Source organism: Pelophylax lessonae (genome assembly GCF_965119305.1).
Source record: "Pelophylax lessonae genome assembly, chromosome: 9".
Classification (NCBI taxonomy): domain Eukaryota; kingdom Metazoa; phylum Chordata; class Amphibia; order Anura; family Ranidae; genus Pelophylax; species Pelophylax lessonae.
In genome coordinates this window covers 23536110-23551674 of record NC_138776.1, presented here as the reverse complement: position 1 = coordinate 23551674, position 15565 = coordinate 23536110, and positions in this window count along the sequence as shown.

Sequence of the window (15565 nt, the reverse complement as noted above, 5' to 3'; positions counted from 1 at the left end):
CTATGTATGTACAAATACTTTATTGTCACCGTTTGTGACTCAATACTGCATATATTTTCAATAACTGAATTGTTATTGTTTATAAATTACAGACTGGGTGACAAATGTTTGAAAAAGGCTTCACAATAGCCAAAACGTGTCAGAATTTGGATGAACTCTGTGACCCATCATTTCCTGGAATACCTACAGGAAACACAGAGACAACATCCACACCTATGTCACGATACCCACATATGTCACAGATTCTCTTGAATCTTCTTTCTACCCTTTTTTCACTCTTGGGCTCTCAACCCAAGCACAATCTTCACTATTGATATGTATACATGTATACTATATGATTAATGGAATAAATCCAATTTTCTTTAATATATTGGTGTATATCATCACTTGCCCACAAAGTCCCACCCCTTTGGCCCGAGGCACCAAAAAAAAAACCCTTTTCTACGTACACAGGTACGGAGGCAAAACCTACTAAAAACCCTCCCCGAGATCAACCCCCCCTCCACAAGTAGTGAAGTTACTTTTCAAATGCAGTAACTAGTAATGTAATCTCATTACAATTTACAGAACTAGTAACTAATAACATTTTTTTGAGTAACTACCCCAACACTGGCCTTATCCCTTTTAGTTTTTTTCTGTCTATGCGGTGGTCCTGCAGGTGATGGTTCAGTGAATCATTTGTTTCCTGTCCAAAAATAAAAATAAGAGAAAGCAGAGAAAACGCAGTGTTCCAAGAGGGAGGAGACGGCATGAGCATGTGAGATCCCGACAGACTCACTCTCGCTCCACCCCACCCAGCTGACACGCTGACACGCTAGAACGCTCTGAGCAGAGATACGGACACATCCATCACAGAGGATTGCTTTCCCACCGCGCTGTGAGCAGAGAAACGGACACGTCGGTACCGGAGGGTGGCTGCTGCACCTGCACTCGTGACCAGAGCGGGAGCCGGGGACCAGAGCAGTAGCGGACGCCGGAGCTTACAGGTCTGAGGTCTGAGGTCCGAGATCTGAGCTCAGGAGAAAGACTGTGAGACCGGTTTCCCGCACAAGAACAGCGCTGCTCCGTCGGAGGGACGCTCCAAGACATCCCCGCCAGCTCCTACATCCATGAAGCCCTGAGGTCTGAGAAGGGCTGGATACCACGTTGCCTATCAGCACAGGAAGACAGCGGCTGCTACGACGGGGAGAGGAGGCACTAGTAGCCACCAGAGACAACAGGTTTAATAATTAAAGCCTCTTCCCACACAGCACCGAGGTACCAGAAGAATCCGAGGTATGAGATATGACATTTATTAATGGACAGCTGATATGTGAATCTCTGACTATCTGGTACCTAATATTATTGGACAATTAGTGAATACAAAAAGCATAATGCACTGTTAATCTACAACTATTTGACTCAAGCGAGCTTAAAGGAGAGGTGCTAAGAGAGGATAGGAGAGGAGACCACCTATAAGACCACCTATAGGAGAGGCGGGAGACATACACATAACTAAAAGGGAGAGGAAAGGGAAAGAAAAAAGACCCCCCTGTCTTTTAACATAATCTAAAACGGGACTATGTGAGCGGGATGCAAAACGTAACTAAGAAGCCTAAGACACGCTCAACCACAAAAGGACTGATTGATACTAAGCAAGCGGGAACTATACAATTATATATTCCCCCCACACATGGGAGTGAACAAGAAAAAAATATAGTCTCCCTAATAGATAAAGATAAAGGCCATTTTCAACCCCCTACCCTAATGGCAGCAACTTCTAAAAATGTAGCATCTATACACTCAGGAGACGGGGGGCCACGAAATAAGGGAGGCGAAAACATCTCAGAACCAGATAAAACTATTAATATGGACATTAAAGATCTTAGAGATCTTATACGGGCCCTTCCAACTAAAATGGAGATTGAATCCCTGATTTTAAGGCTGGAGGAGAAACACCAAAAAGACATACAGGAAGTAAAAGAGGAACTAAAGGAGGTCTCCAGTAAAATACAAAATGGGGAAAAAACAGTATTTGAAGTAACAAGTAGAGTGACGAAACTGGAAGAATTGAGTGAGCTAAATCGAGAACAAATTACCCTACTACAACTACAAATAGAAGAGGCAGAAGATAGGAGTCGTAGAAATAACATAAGAATAAGAGGATTACCGGAGTGTAAGGAAGGAGAAGGGGAAAATCTAAGTGAGAAAGTGATGGCTATATTAATAAAGCTTTTGCCAGAGGTGGATTCAATAAATATAGAGATAGATCGTGTACATAGGGTCAATGGACCCAGACAACTAGACGGGAGTAAATCTCGGGACGTATTATGCCGCCTGCTAAGATACCAACAAAAGGAGGAGATCTTACGGAAAACATGGGAATTAGGCATTATTGATCACGAGAATGTCAAGATTAAGATATTACCAGACGTCTCAAGACCTACTCTACGACGTAGAGCCTTACTACGCCCTTTACTGGAGAAAGTGAAGACAGAAGGGTTTACTTATAGATGGGGATATCCCTTTTCAGTGACAATACGAAAGGGGCATAAATCTTTTATATTGAGGACTCCAAAAGATCTTGATGGACTTTTTAAAATGGTGGAGATGAACCCAATACAAGTACCTAATTGGCTAATGGACCTGCCTCAGGGCATCTCCACCTTTAATCCAAACAGCCATAGAATGGGAGAAAAGTCACATCAAGGAAACTGAAGTGGGACAGAAAAACTTTAAAGAAAATAGCCCCAATACATTGAGAATCAGAATCCTATAAGAGGAGTTTAGAGAAGATGTTAAAAGAGGTTAAACGCTTTAGAAGGGGAGAATGAATGGATTGATGGAGGACTGACGTCCATAACCCCCCCCCCCTTTTTTTTTTATTTTTTCAGAGAACACATGAAAAAGATATACGAAACCTAGAAAGGACCTTATCTAAATGTGCTCTCTGGGTTATTGAGGGAAAAGAAAGGGGAATTTTCCCCTTCCCCCTCCTTTTTTTTTTTTATATATATATATATATATATATATATATATACACACTTTTTATATCTACACAGATTAAATTTTTCCTTTTTTTTTTTATTAAGAATCCCCATAGTGGGGTCAGATGGTTTTAACACTATACACAATAACCCCTCCCTTTTCTTTTTTGTTTCTGGTTTTTATATTTTTCATATTTGTATAGATTAAATTTTTCCTTTCTCGGCTAAGAATCACCATATTGGGGTTAGATGGAATTTTTTTTTTTTTTTATTTTATGAAGGGGGAAATAGGAAAAGAAATGAAATAATCTATTTGAGCATTATATTTCCATATATAGGGAAGTGTCGGGTGGTGGGGGTGGGAGGGGGAGGAGGGTGGGATGCCTTGCACATACACGGCCTCAAACCCTAAATAGGAAATAAGTTCCAGGAAAGAAGAGATCGTATAGGAAGAGGAACTTTATAACTTTTGTTAAGAAAAAGAGGAACTATACCTCTTGATAGGAGGGATTAGAGGGGTGAGAACCCCTAGGGTAGGTGTTTGTTTGTATCAGTTATTTCTAGACTCTAGTCTTTTTCCTTTCCCCTTTTTTTTTTTTTTTTTTTTCCTTTCTCTGACTGGCTTGGGGAAGGAAAATGGATGTACTACGTATATTAACAGTAAACGCAAAAGGGCTTAACATCCCGGAAAAAAAGAAGAGTTTCATTAAATGATCTAAAAAGATCTAAGGTGGACATAGCCTTCATACAGGAGACACATTTTCGAGACGACAAAATTCCAATTTTAAAAAATAGATCCTACCCAATATCATATCATGCAACAAATATAGAGACTAAATCCAGGGGAGTATCAATTATTATATCGCGTAATGTGCCATGGAAATATAACAGATGTCTAAAGACCCCAACGGGAGATTACTTTTCTTAAAGGGAACCATAGGAAACATTCGGGTCACATTGGCTACATTATATGCACCTAACAGCCAACAAAATATATTCATAGGGAAGAAGATCAGGGAATTATCAGAGTACAAGGAAGGACATCTAATAGTAGGGGGCGACTTTAACATTCCTCTAATTCCCTCAGAGGATACTTCAGTGGGAAACTCTTCAATATCAGCGAGGACTAGGAAACACATATCGAAAAGTTTGTACAGTGCACAGCTAATAGATGTGTGGCGTTTATTACATCCAGGGGAACGCGACTACACATTCTTCTCCCAGGTATACCAGCAATATTCAAGGATAGACTACTTCTTCACCCCACATAACCAACTACATTCTGTAAAGAATATACAGATAGGAGCGATTACATGGTCAGACCATGCCCCAATAATACTAGAATATGAACTAGGTAATGTACAGGGAGGAGGACACCGGACGTGGAGGCTCAACGAAAGCCTACTACAAGACGAAATAGTAAGGGCAGATATTACGAGGGAATTAGAAGAATTCTTTTTATTTAACAGGACCACAGATACAGACCCGAACACCATTTGGGAGGCACATAAAGCTGTAATAAGGGGCATTCTGATCAAACACGGCTCTAGAATTAAAAAAAAAAAAGAACAGCTCAATTAGAGATCCTGCTGACTAAATTGCAAAAATTAGAAGCATCCCATAAACATAATAATCTGCAGACGACGAAAAATTACCTAATGGAGGTAAGGAAGGAAATTAATAACATTCTTTTCTATAAAGCAAAATCAGCATTACAGATTAGTCGAAAAAACGCATACGAAATGGGAGACAAATGTGGGAAATCTTTAGCAAGAGCGATTCAGGAGCAGACTTTAAATACCTACGTTCCACAAATAATAAATAAGAATGGGCAGAAAATAGTGCTTCCAAGGCAGATTGCCCAGGAATTTAGAACATACTACCAATCACTATATAATTTGCACCCTCAGAACCTGGGTCCTTCCCAAATAGAGGAGTACTTAGAAACATCACAGATGCCTTGCTTGTCAGAAAATGAGAGAGAGGAATTGAGCTCTGCGATTACAGAAGATGAATTGATCACAGCAATTTTTAACTCTAAAAATGGGAAGGCACCAGGCCCTGATGGATATACCATCCAATACTATAAAATATTTACCCCTCAGCTAAAGAATTTCATGGTTGATATGTTCAACACCTGGGGCAAAGGCTAGAAAATATTGAGAGAAACCCTACAAGCACATATAACAATATTACTTAAGGAAGGTAAAGACCCATCATCCTGTACCAGTTACAGACCAATTTCATTGTTAAACTCGGACTTGAAAATATTCACAAAAATTATAGCTACTAGAATTCAAAATTATATAACAAAGCTGGTGAACTTAGACCAAGTAGGATTCACACCAACAAGAGAAGCACGCGACAATACAACAAAAGTTTTAAATTTGCTATATGTAGCCCAATCAAAACAGATTAAAAGTATTTTTATAAGTACAGATGCTGAAAAAGCTTTTGATAGAGTAAGTTGGAGGTTTATGATGGCAGTAATGAGACATGTGGGCATGGGTGAGACTATGTTGAATTGAATAATGCAGATATATTTCGCACCCTCGGCAAAGGTGAGGGTGAACAGCATGCTGTCGGAAGATATTACGATTCAGAATGGGACTAGACAGGGGTGTCCTCTCTCACCCCTGCTCTTTATCCTGACGTTAGAACCTTTTCTATGTAAAATCAGATTAAATCCAGACATTATAGGCATTAAGATCGGCCAAACACAACATAAAATATCGGCCTATGCGGACGACATGCTGTTCACTCTCACCAATCCAATTATTTCACTCCCGAATCTTTTAAAGGAATTTACAGAGTATGGAGAATTGTCCAATCTCAAAATAAATCTAGAAAAATCAGAAGCCATGGGGGTAGGGCTAGGACAGGAATTACAGCAACAGTTAAGTGTAAATTTCAGATTAAAATGGACAAGTATTGCATTGAAATATTTGGGTATACAAATAACACCGAAATTCTCCCAGTTATACGAGGAAAACTATCCGGCTCTGTTAAAATCTATACGAAGCCTTCTGGACAAATGGAGTAAGGGTCTGTTATCATGGTGGGCCAGATGTAATATTATAAAAATGTCTATTCTACCAAAATGTTTATACTTTTTTCAAACCTTACCAATAGCCTTACCACAGAATTATTTTAAACAAATAGACAGCATACTGAAGGAATTTATATGGTCAGCCAAACACCCCAGATTGAGTAAGAAAGTGATGTCACTAAGAAAAGAGGAAGGAGGACTGTCAGTACCAGACATGAGGAGGTATTACCAGACCGTACATCTGAGTAGATTTGTGGACTGGTGTCGACATAGAAATACAAAATTATGGCCAAACATGGAACAGGCACAATTTGAAATCCCATTGGAAAGAGCGCCGTTCTGCGGTCGCTCCCTGCCAGTTTCCATGAAAAAGCATCCGCTTATAGGTCATACAATTAAGACTTGCGCAAAAATTATTAAACAATATAAATTGACAAGAAAATACTCGGCCATATTTCCGGTCTTGAGTAACCCGAGATTTACTCCGGGCTTCCAGGATAAAAAGTTTAGGGAACTACGGGAAAAAGGACTATATCAGGTAGACCACTTCATGAAACAGGGGAGATGGATAACGGAGAAGGAAATGATGGACTCCTCGGGAGAGTTCAGGCTGGATCGCTGGAGAGCGATGCAGCTTGGACATTTCCTGGGGACCCTACCAATACTTAAAGAGGAAGATCTACAATATACAAAATTCGAAGAAATGTGTGCACAAAAAGGGACATTACTACACCCCATTTCTAAATTGTACTCACTGCTATGTGATAACGGGGACAATAATCGACTAAGATATATAAAGGAATGGGAGAAAGAATTAGACAAGCCCTTTTCAGAGGAGGAGAAGAGGAAGATATTTCAGTTGACACACTCAATATTTATTAATACTAAAATACAAGAAACAAATTTTAAAATATTGTCAAGATGTATCAAACCCCAGTAAAAATGCATAAAATATCATCAGTAAATACGGATAGATGTTGGAGGTGTGGAGAAGGTGAGGGTACACTACTTCATATATTCTGGACATGTTCCAAGATGGAAACATTTTGGAAACAGATCCATGAAATTACACAAAATTTGACAGAACATCATTTGACGATGGACCCTGCACTCTTCCTTCTCCATAAAACTAACATACCAAGAAATCAATATAAAAAGTCAATAATACCGTATTTACTTAATGCAGCTAAAATGTGTATTCCCTTAAGGTGGAAAAAGGAGGAACCACCAGACCTGAATATGTGGATCAATAAGGTGGAAGAGATTAACAAATTAGAAAATTTAGTATTAAATGCCAATCATAAATCAGATAAATACAAATTAATATGGAATAGTTGGAATGAATATGTCGTCTCGAGAAGGTAGATCCAGTAGGAAGGATTAGGGGATGAAGGAAATTTTATGCTTTGAAGAGAAAAATAAGATTTCCCCAAGCCAGCCTGATCCCCCCTCCCCCTTTTTTTTTTTTTTTTTTTCTTTCTCTTCCATCTATTTACGATGGGGTGTTTTTTGTTTAATGTAATATTTTGGGTTGAGATATCGCAGAGGCCAGAGAAAAAAGGTTCTAAGCAAACCTGATTCCTGGGGAATATTTAGGATATGAATGTAGTACAATGATGATGTACCCAACCCCCAATTGGGGGGAAGATATTGAATGTCAATAAAATGTAACCTCTGCTATATTGTAAATAATAACTGATAACATGAATGCATGTAAAAATTTAATGGAAAAATTGATAAATAAATAAAATTTAGCAAAAAAAAAAAATAAGAGAAAGCAATGTAAATTGTGATTGATAAAATCAATAGATCAGAAATAATGAAATGTAATGTCTTTCTTCACAGTTTCCAACGACAACAGAAGATTGAGCAGACGTGGAATTTTCCAAACTGTGGTGGTGCCATAGATGGCAAACACGTGCACATTACCCCCCCCCCCCCCCTCTCCAAACTCCGGCTCATACTACCATAACTATAAAGGTTTTTTCAGTATAGTTTTGTTGGCATTGGTAAATGCCAAGTATGAGTTTCTCTTGGGATGATGTTGATATTGGGAAAAACGGTCGAAATTCAGATGGAGGCACCATTGAGAAAACAGAATTCTATGCACGCCTGAAGAATGGGAAGTTAAATTTTCCAAACAATGACGAAACCACTGAAGGCCTGAATTTTGTATTTGTTGCAGACGATGCATTTTCACTTGGGGAACATCTCTTGAAACCATACCCAATGTTAGAAGAGCAAAGAATTTTTAATTACAGGCTTTCAAGGGCAAAACGAGTGGTAAAGAATGCCTTTGGCATCATGTCGAATAGATTTCGCATTTTCCACACCCAGATTAACCTCTCTATGACCAAAATTGATCTAGTAGTTTACTGCTGCTGCATTTTGCACAACTATTTGAGGTGCACAAATGTGATGTATATACAACAATCAGTAGATCGCGAGGACACATCTCTAGGCAATATTATCCCAGGGGACTGGAGAAATGACACACAGTCGTTCACCAACATTGTTCCAGCGCCACCACGATTAGCCACCATGAACGCCAGACTAAATGGGGATAATTATAAGGAGTACTTCTGTGGATCTGGTGCTGTCCCATGGCAAAACATGGTTATGTGATTATATATCCTGAATTAACCTGTGTATTGAAAAATCTGTTCTGTTGTATATACAATCGTTTGTAATCATCACTTGTCTTTAAAAAAGTATAATTGGGACATTTGATGATTTAATAAAATTTTTAAATGTTTCATGGGTTTAGTATTTGCAATAAATTAAAAAAATGATTAATTCGTTTAATAAAAATTTTGTATTCTATCATCTTACCTGAGTGTCATCATTGTCCTGTGGTTCAGTATGTGGTGATAATGTTTGCAAGCTGGAAACTGAGGGTCTTGGTATCTAGGGATGTAACGATATTGCCGGTATCGCGGTGGTTAACGTGTCCCGATATCGTCGTGGTCGGGTGCACGGTTGCAGGCGGCAGATGATCAGGGGCGGCTGCTAGAAGAAAAAAAAAATAATTGGTCTGGCCGCCGTCTCTGTGTCTCGTCGGCTCCTGTCTGTCACGGTCACTCACCTCTATGCTGCAGTGCTACTGGCCGAGCCGAGGCAAGCGGCTGCCAGTTGGTTTGGAGCAGGGTGGGTGGGTGGGCGGGCTTGTGGGGCGGAGGCGGAGCCAGCGCACGAGAGCGGCAGACTCGGCGGAGCAGCTTCCAGGCGGGCACCACAGCACCAATAAGGCAAGAGCAAGACACCGGATCGCCGGTGAGTGTAATGTGTAAAGAAATTAAATGAAAAAAAAAAACACTGACGCCAGTGCCACTAACGTAATACTGATGGAATTCAAGTAGTGTTTCTGTGGTCATTCATTAAACAGGAGGATTTTTCAACATAGGTCATAGAGTTGGTTTTAGGGGGAAAGCATATCATATTTTTACTTAGTGACTGAGTAAATATATTTCTAAGTGATTTTTTATGTGGCTTTCACATATTTGCAAACTTATTTCTTCAATAGTATTAGAGATTTGTTCTAATAGTCCTGCAGGCCTCATTGATGATCCCTGCCCTCAGGCTGGATGTTCTCTCACTCTGGGCTGTCTGGGCGACTCCAGTCTGCAAAGTGAAAGTAACTACTACTTTAAGGGGGGGCATTCTTCTCACTGACCATCAATGATGTTAGGGGCATTTTTATCACTGACACACAACTGTTGAGGGGGTCACTGAAGGCCCATAAAGGACAGAGAGAAGCCATTACACTCAAGCACTCTTTCAGTGAACTCAGCACATTTTATATTTGCTGCCTGGTGATGTTGGAGCCACATGCTCTTTCTGCCTAATCCATGAGAGTGTGGTCAGGCATGGTGGTGATCTGGTGAGCTTTTTGGCCATACCCCAGCACTGGTGGTGGTGTTATCAGACATATGGTGGTCCTTATCAGCACAGATCCTCTACAGAGTGTGGTTTAATAGACTTTCTGATGACATTGATTTGATTAGACAGCACTTTGTTTGCACTCTCCTTTAGGAGGTTTATCCTTCTATTGCGCTACTAAAGTTCTATAGAAATACCTTTGGACATCTATTTATATATTTTTACATTGGAATTAAATTGGAAGTAGCAGCATATCTTGATTATATTGTATTATATTGTACATCCTGCCAGCGCAGAGGGTCACATTTACCTACTGAGAGGTTTTATTCTGTGTTATTTATTTATTTAAGGATTGCACGCTGTCCACACAAGCTCACAGCAAGCCAGCATGGCCGACAGCAATACTTGTAAGGATGAAAACAACAACCCCGAATTTGAGATTGTGCCAGCCCCTGCAGCTTTTAAATCAGATGTCTGGAAACATTTTGGTTTCGCCGTGTCAAAAAACGCAAAAGGAGAGAAGGTGGTGGACAGACAATGGACTATATGCAAGCACTGCCACAGTAAACTGCGATACAACACAGGAAACACAAGCAACATGCGAAGTCATCTGACGACCCATCATCCCGAAAAGTTTGCAGATTCTTCTCTCACAAAAAAAGTCCTGTCCAGCGGTCAAAAAACCCTGAAGGAGGCATTTTCAACAACTATGCCACACAACAGCGCAAGGGCTCAAGAAATCACAAGGTACATCGCGGAATACATAGCGTGTGATTTACGTCCCAAAAGAACGTGTCATGTTGAACCTTTAACAGTCTGAGTGCATTGCTATTACCACTGATGGGTGGACTTCCAGAGCGACTCACAGTTACATCACTATTACGGCACATGTTTTGACGAGTGAATGGGAAATGCAGAGTTACGTTTTACAAACTAGACAGCTTAGCGAATCACACACTGGCGTAAACATAGCCGAAGTCCTTAAATCTGCAGTCAAAGAGTGGGGGCTGGACAAGATTGGAACAAGGATCGCTGTTGTTACTGACAACGCAAGCAAAATGTGAGTAGCAGTAAAGGAAGCCGAACTGTCCCCTCACATACGGTGCTTTGCGCACTCACTAAACCTGGCCTCCCAAGCAGGTTTAAAGGGCAACGCAGTGAGCCGCCTACTCGGTAGAGTCAGCCGTGTAGCAAGTTTTTTTCACCGCAGTTCTACAGCCACAGCCGTGTTGACCACCAAACAAAAACTACTCAATCTCCCTGTACATAAACTCATTATTGATGTAGTGACAAGATGGAATAGCTCTCTGGACATGGTGGAGCGCTACCTTGAACAGCAACAAGCTGTTGCTGCAGCCCTACTGAGTGATGAACTGAGACACAAGTCACGTGAAATTGACACTTTGGACACATCTGACATTGCAAATGCAGAGGATCTTGTGAAGATTCTTTTACCAATAAAAAAGGCCACAACTGTTCTCTGTGATGAGTTGCAACCAACAATATCTCTCATTTCACCACTAAAACAAATGATTCAAGACAGCATGGCCACAGATAATCATGACTCAAATGTCATTGCTCAGATGAAGGTAGCCATTCTGAAGGATCTTACTGACAGATACCAAGGAGAGGATGAAAAGTTCATGCAGGAGAGCAGTGCTTTGGATCCACGCTTTCGGACCTTGCAACATCTAGGCAGTGGAGAGAGGACGTCTTTGAAAGAATAAAGTTCAAAGCATCACAGATGGAACAGGTAAAAAATGTTAACGCTGTGCCATAGAGAAAATTGAGAGAAATACAATAAAATGTAACAAAATGCTGATATAATGTCTTTTTATCATTTATGAACCAGGACCAAGATGATGTGCTGCCCAGTAGCCCACATCCAGCACCAGCAGATCTGGACGACAGCAGCGCGAGCTATGTGCCTCCTCTTAAGAAGCATGCCCTTGAGGACCTCCTTGGCTCTTCTTTTAGCAGTAATCAAGTCACAGGTGGAATTCAGGCAGAAGTTGACTCTTAAGGCCCGTACACACGTACCGATCGTCGGCATACAAACGTCGGTGGACGAAGGATCTGCCGATTGTACGCGTGTTAGTATGGTGCCTCCGACAGATGTCTGCGCACAATCCGCGGACAAAAGTCTTTCTTGCAAACATGAAAATATTTGTATGCCGACACCAGAACGGACGATTGTTCGCCTGTCAGTACACAATTCGGCCGACAGACCGCAGATTTGCAAGACTGGGCATGCTCAGAAAATAGAAAACACAGGGAAAGTTAACCATTACATGACATCACTTCTGCAGTCGGCGGACAAAATTCTTGTGCTGTCCTTGTGCTGTCTTTGCACTTTTCAGCAGACACCGACATCCCGGGGAGAAAAGAGGAACATTTGTAAGCCGACCATCGGTACGTGTGTACGGGGCTTTACTGCAAAGAAGCATTAGTTTCTCTGTCTGATTGCCCTCTTAAGTGGTGGAGAGACAATGCAGGGCGGTATCCTATTCTGTCTTCATTAGCAAAGACCTACCTGTGTATACCCGCTACCTCAGTGCCCAGTGAAAGGGTATTTTCAACAGCAGGGGATATTGTAAATGCCCAGAGGTCTCTTCTTCTCCCTTGCAATGTAGATCTTTTGATTTTTCTAAAGAAAAACTTGAACATTAGCTAAAGGATAGTTCAGTGTATTTCAGAAGGCTTTTTGCCAGACAGTTTAAGGATTTTTTTTTACTGTTCTAATCTTTTTTCTAAAGGCTGCCTTTATTTTCCTTGCACATTTAAACCTGACTTAACTTGATCTTTGTTTGCACTTAAAGGGAATTGCCTAATGTTTACTAGTTTACAATTGTTCTAGCTGCTTCTTAACTTGAACATTGCACAGAAGAATCAGTTATGCAACCAAATATTACTATACAGAATATATTGATGTTCCTGACTACAACTTGCACTTTAAGCACTATGTGATCAGTGTTTTATGTTGTCATGGATCCATAAATACAACAATAAATTGCCTGTTGACTGGCAAAAGCAGAATAAATTTCGGTATTTTTTCGCTATTATCATCACAAACACTATCGTGAGCTATTTAACAATACCGTGAGCTTTTCCTCAATATCGCAATAAATATCGTACCGTGAGGTCAATATCGAAATTGTATCGTACCGTGAGATTTTGATATTGTTACATCCCTATTGGTATCTCCTGATCTGATAGGAAAGGTAAACTATCGAAATACCACAACCATGGTACATATATATTCTCAGAACCTGCACCTGATTTCTCAGATTCCACTATTTTATTTAACTCTTTTTTGAAGACGGTTCTCAGATTTGCTATTTTCTTTTTTACATAATCTTCATTTGCATTAGGGTTCATTCTGAGGCAAAGTTCACTATATTCCTTGGATTTGATCTTCCATAGGCATGGAAGTTCTCTATAAGCATCAATAAAATGAGGAAGAAAGTCAGGTGAAGTAAAACGATCAGACATTTTTCCTGGAAAAAAAAAAAAAAGATGTTTCTATCAGGTGACTGTCAGAACATGATAATGATACAATACATGCACATTACATGATAATGATAACTGTGATTTTAGATTATCTTTATACATATTTGTACCGAAAAATCTTATGTTCATAGGAATTATGATTTTTTGATTTAAAACAAGCGAGCAAGCATGAAAGTTTCTGCGAACGAATAATGTGCATAAAACAAGTGAGCAAGAATGAAAGTTTGTTGAAGGACAAATGTGCATTGCTCTATATAATTACATAATGTACCAACTCTAATTTCGATTGCAAACAGTAGTGAACAAGCATCAACAATCGTTTACCGACAATTATTAATTCTTTACCTACAAAGATGTTTGTACAGAACGAAAGATCAGTGAGTGAATCGTCGAGCAGAAGTGACGTCCGGATGAGACTCCACCCATCCTCTTCCGGCCACCTTTATTATTGCCACGATGTCGGAGGCCAGAAAGCATAGAGCAGACCAGTTCTCCCGAACATGATGGGACTAGGAGAAAGAATAAAACCAAAGTGAAGGCATCTCCCATGACCTTTGAAGAAATGGTGGATATGGTGGAAGTGCTTGAGAAGAAGGACTATGATGGCAAGTGTGGACCTTACACTAATACCAATGCAAGAAAGGACCGCAAAATAGTGAGGATGCTGCAGAGAAATCATGGAGTCCACCGTTCAAAGGAACAGCTCGGAAAACGTTGGTCAGATCTGAAGCATCGTGAACAGGAACAGTACCACAAAATAAGAAGAATTAAAAAAAGTAAGCATGCTTTTCCTTTTATCTTGCATTGTTTTACTATATGTGCAATCCTGTATTAATGTGTTGTCCTTTTAACCACTTGCCCACGCTCACATAGAGCGTACTGCGGCAAAGTGGCACGATCCCGTCCAGCGACGTAGACCTAGTAGGGGACTCCTCCCCCTGTAGGCGGCGCTCGTGTGCCGCCGGAGGCGCGCTCCCGCTGTTTTCATTCACAGCGGGAGTCGGGCCAGGGGAGGAGCAGCGGCTATCGCCGCTGCTCTGCCCCGATCGTCGGGGAATCAAGTGAGGAGATCCGCCCACCTGTATAAACAGAGCGGGCGGATCTCCTAAGTGACAGGGACTGACAGATCGGAGTGTTCAGCATAGCTGGACATCCGATCTATCCCTGTCTCACAAAGTCACCTCCCCCCCCCCACACGTCAGTAAGCACCAGGCATACATTAACCCCTCCCTCTCCAATAAAATTAACCCCTTCACTGCCAGTGTCATTTTTACAGTAACAGTGCATATATATAGCACTGATTACTGCAGTAATGTCACTGGTACCCCCAAAAGTGTCAAAAATGTCAGTCAAGGGTCCGATCTGTCCGCAATGTCGCAGTCCCGCAAAAAAAAAAAAAAAAAATCGCAGATCACCGCCATTACGCGTTAAAAAAAAACCACCAAAAATGACAGAAATCTTTCCCTTAGTTAGTAAACGCAATAACTTTTGCGCAAACCAATCAAAATACGCTGATTGCAATTTTTTTTACCAAACATATGTAGCAGAAAACAAATTGGCCAAAAATTTAAAAAAAAATAGATTTTTACATTTTTGGGGGGGGGGAATTTCATATAAAAAAATGTTAAAAATATTGTTATTTTTTCAAAATAAACGCTCTTTTTTTGTTTATAGCGCACAAAGTAAAAATTGCACAGGTGATCAAATACCACCAAAAGAAAGCTCTGTTTGTGGGAAAAAAAGGACGTAAATTTCGTTTAGGTACGGCGTCGAACGACCGCGCAATTGTCAGTTAAATTCGCACAGCGCCGAATCGCAAAAAGTGGCCTGGACGGAAGACAGCAAAATCCTCCGGTGGTAAAGTGGTTAATAGTCAACTTGCCATTTTATTATTCACATTTATTTTACATATTTCCTTTCCAAAATGTAATGTATTTATCTATTTGTTATTGCAAATCATGTTTGTTATACATACCCCCACCAGGAAATAAAGACAAACTGCAGGATATAATGTATGGACATGATAGTCAGCGAAAAAAGAAGTCCAGGTCAGCTGAAAAAAACAAAGATGACTGTGCTGAAGTGCAACATGTCCCAGGTGTACAAACAGGGTCGGAGGAGCTCCTGCAAAGTGATATGTCAACAGCCAGAGCCAACCCAG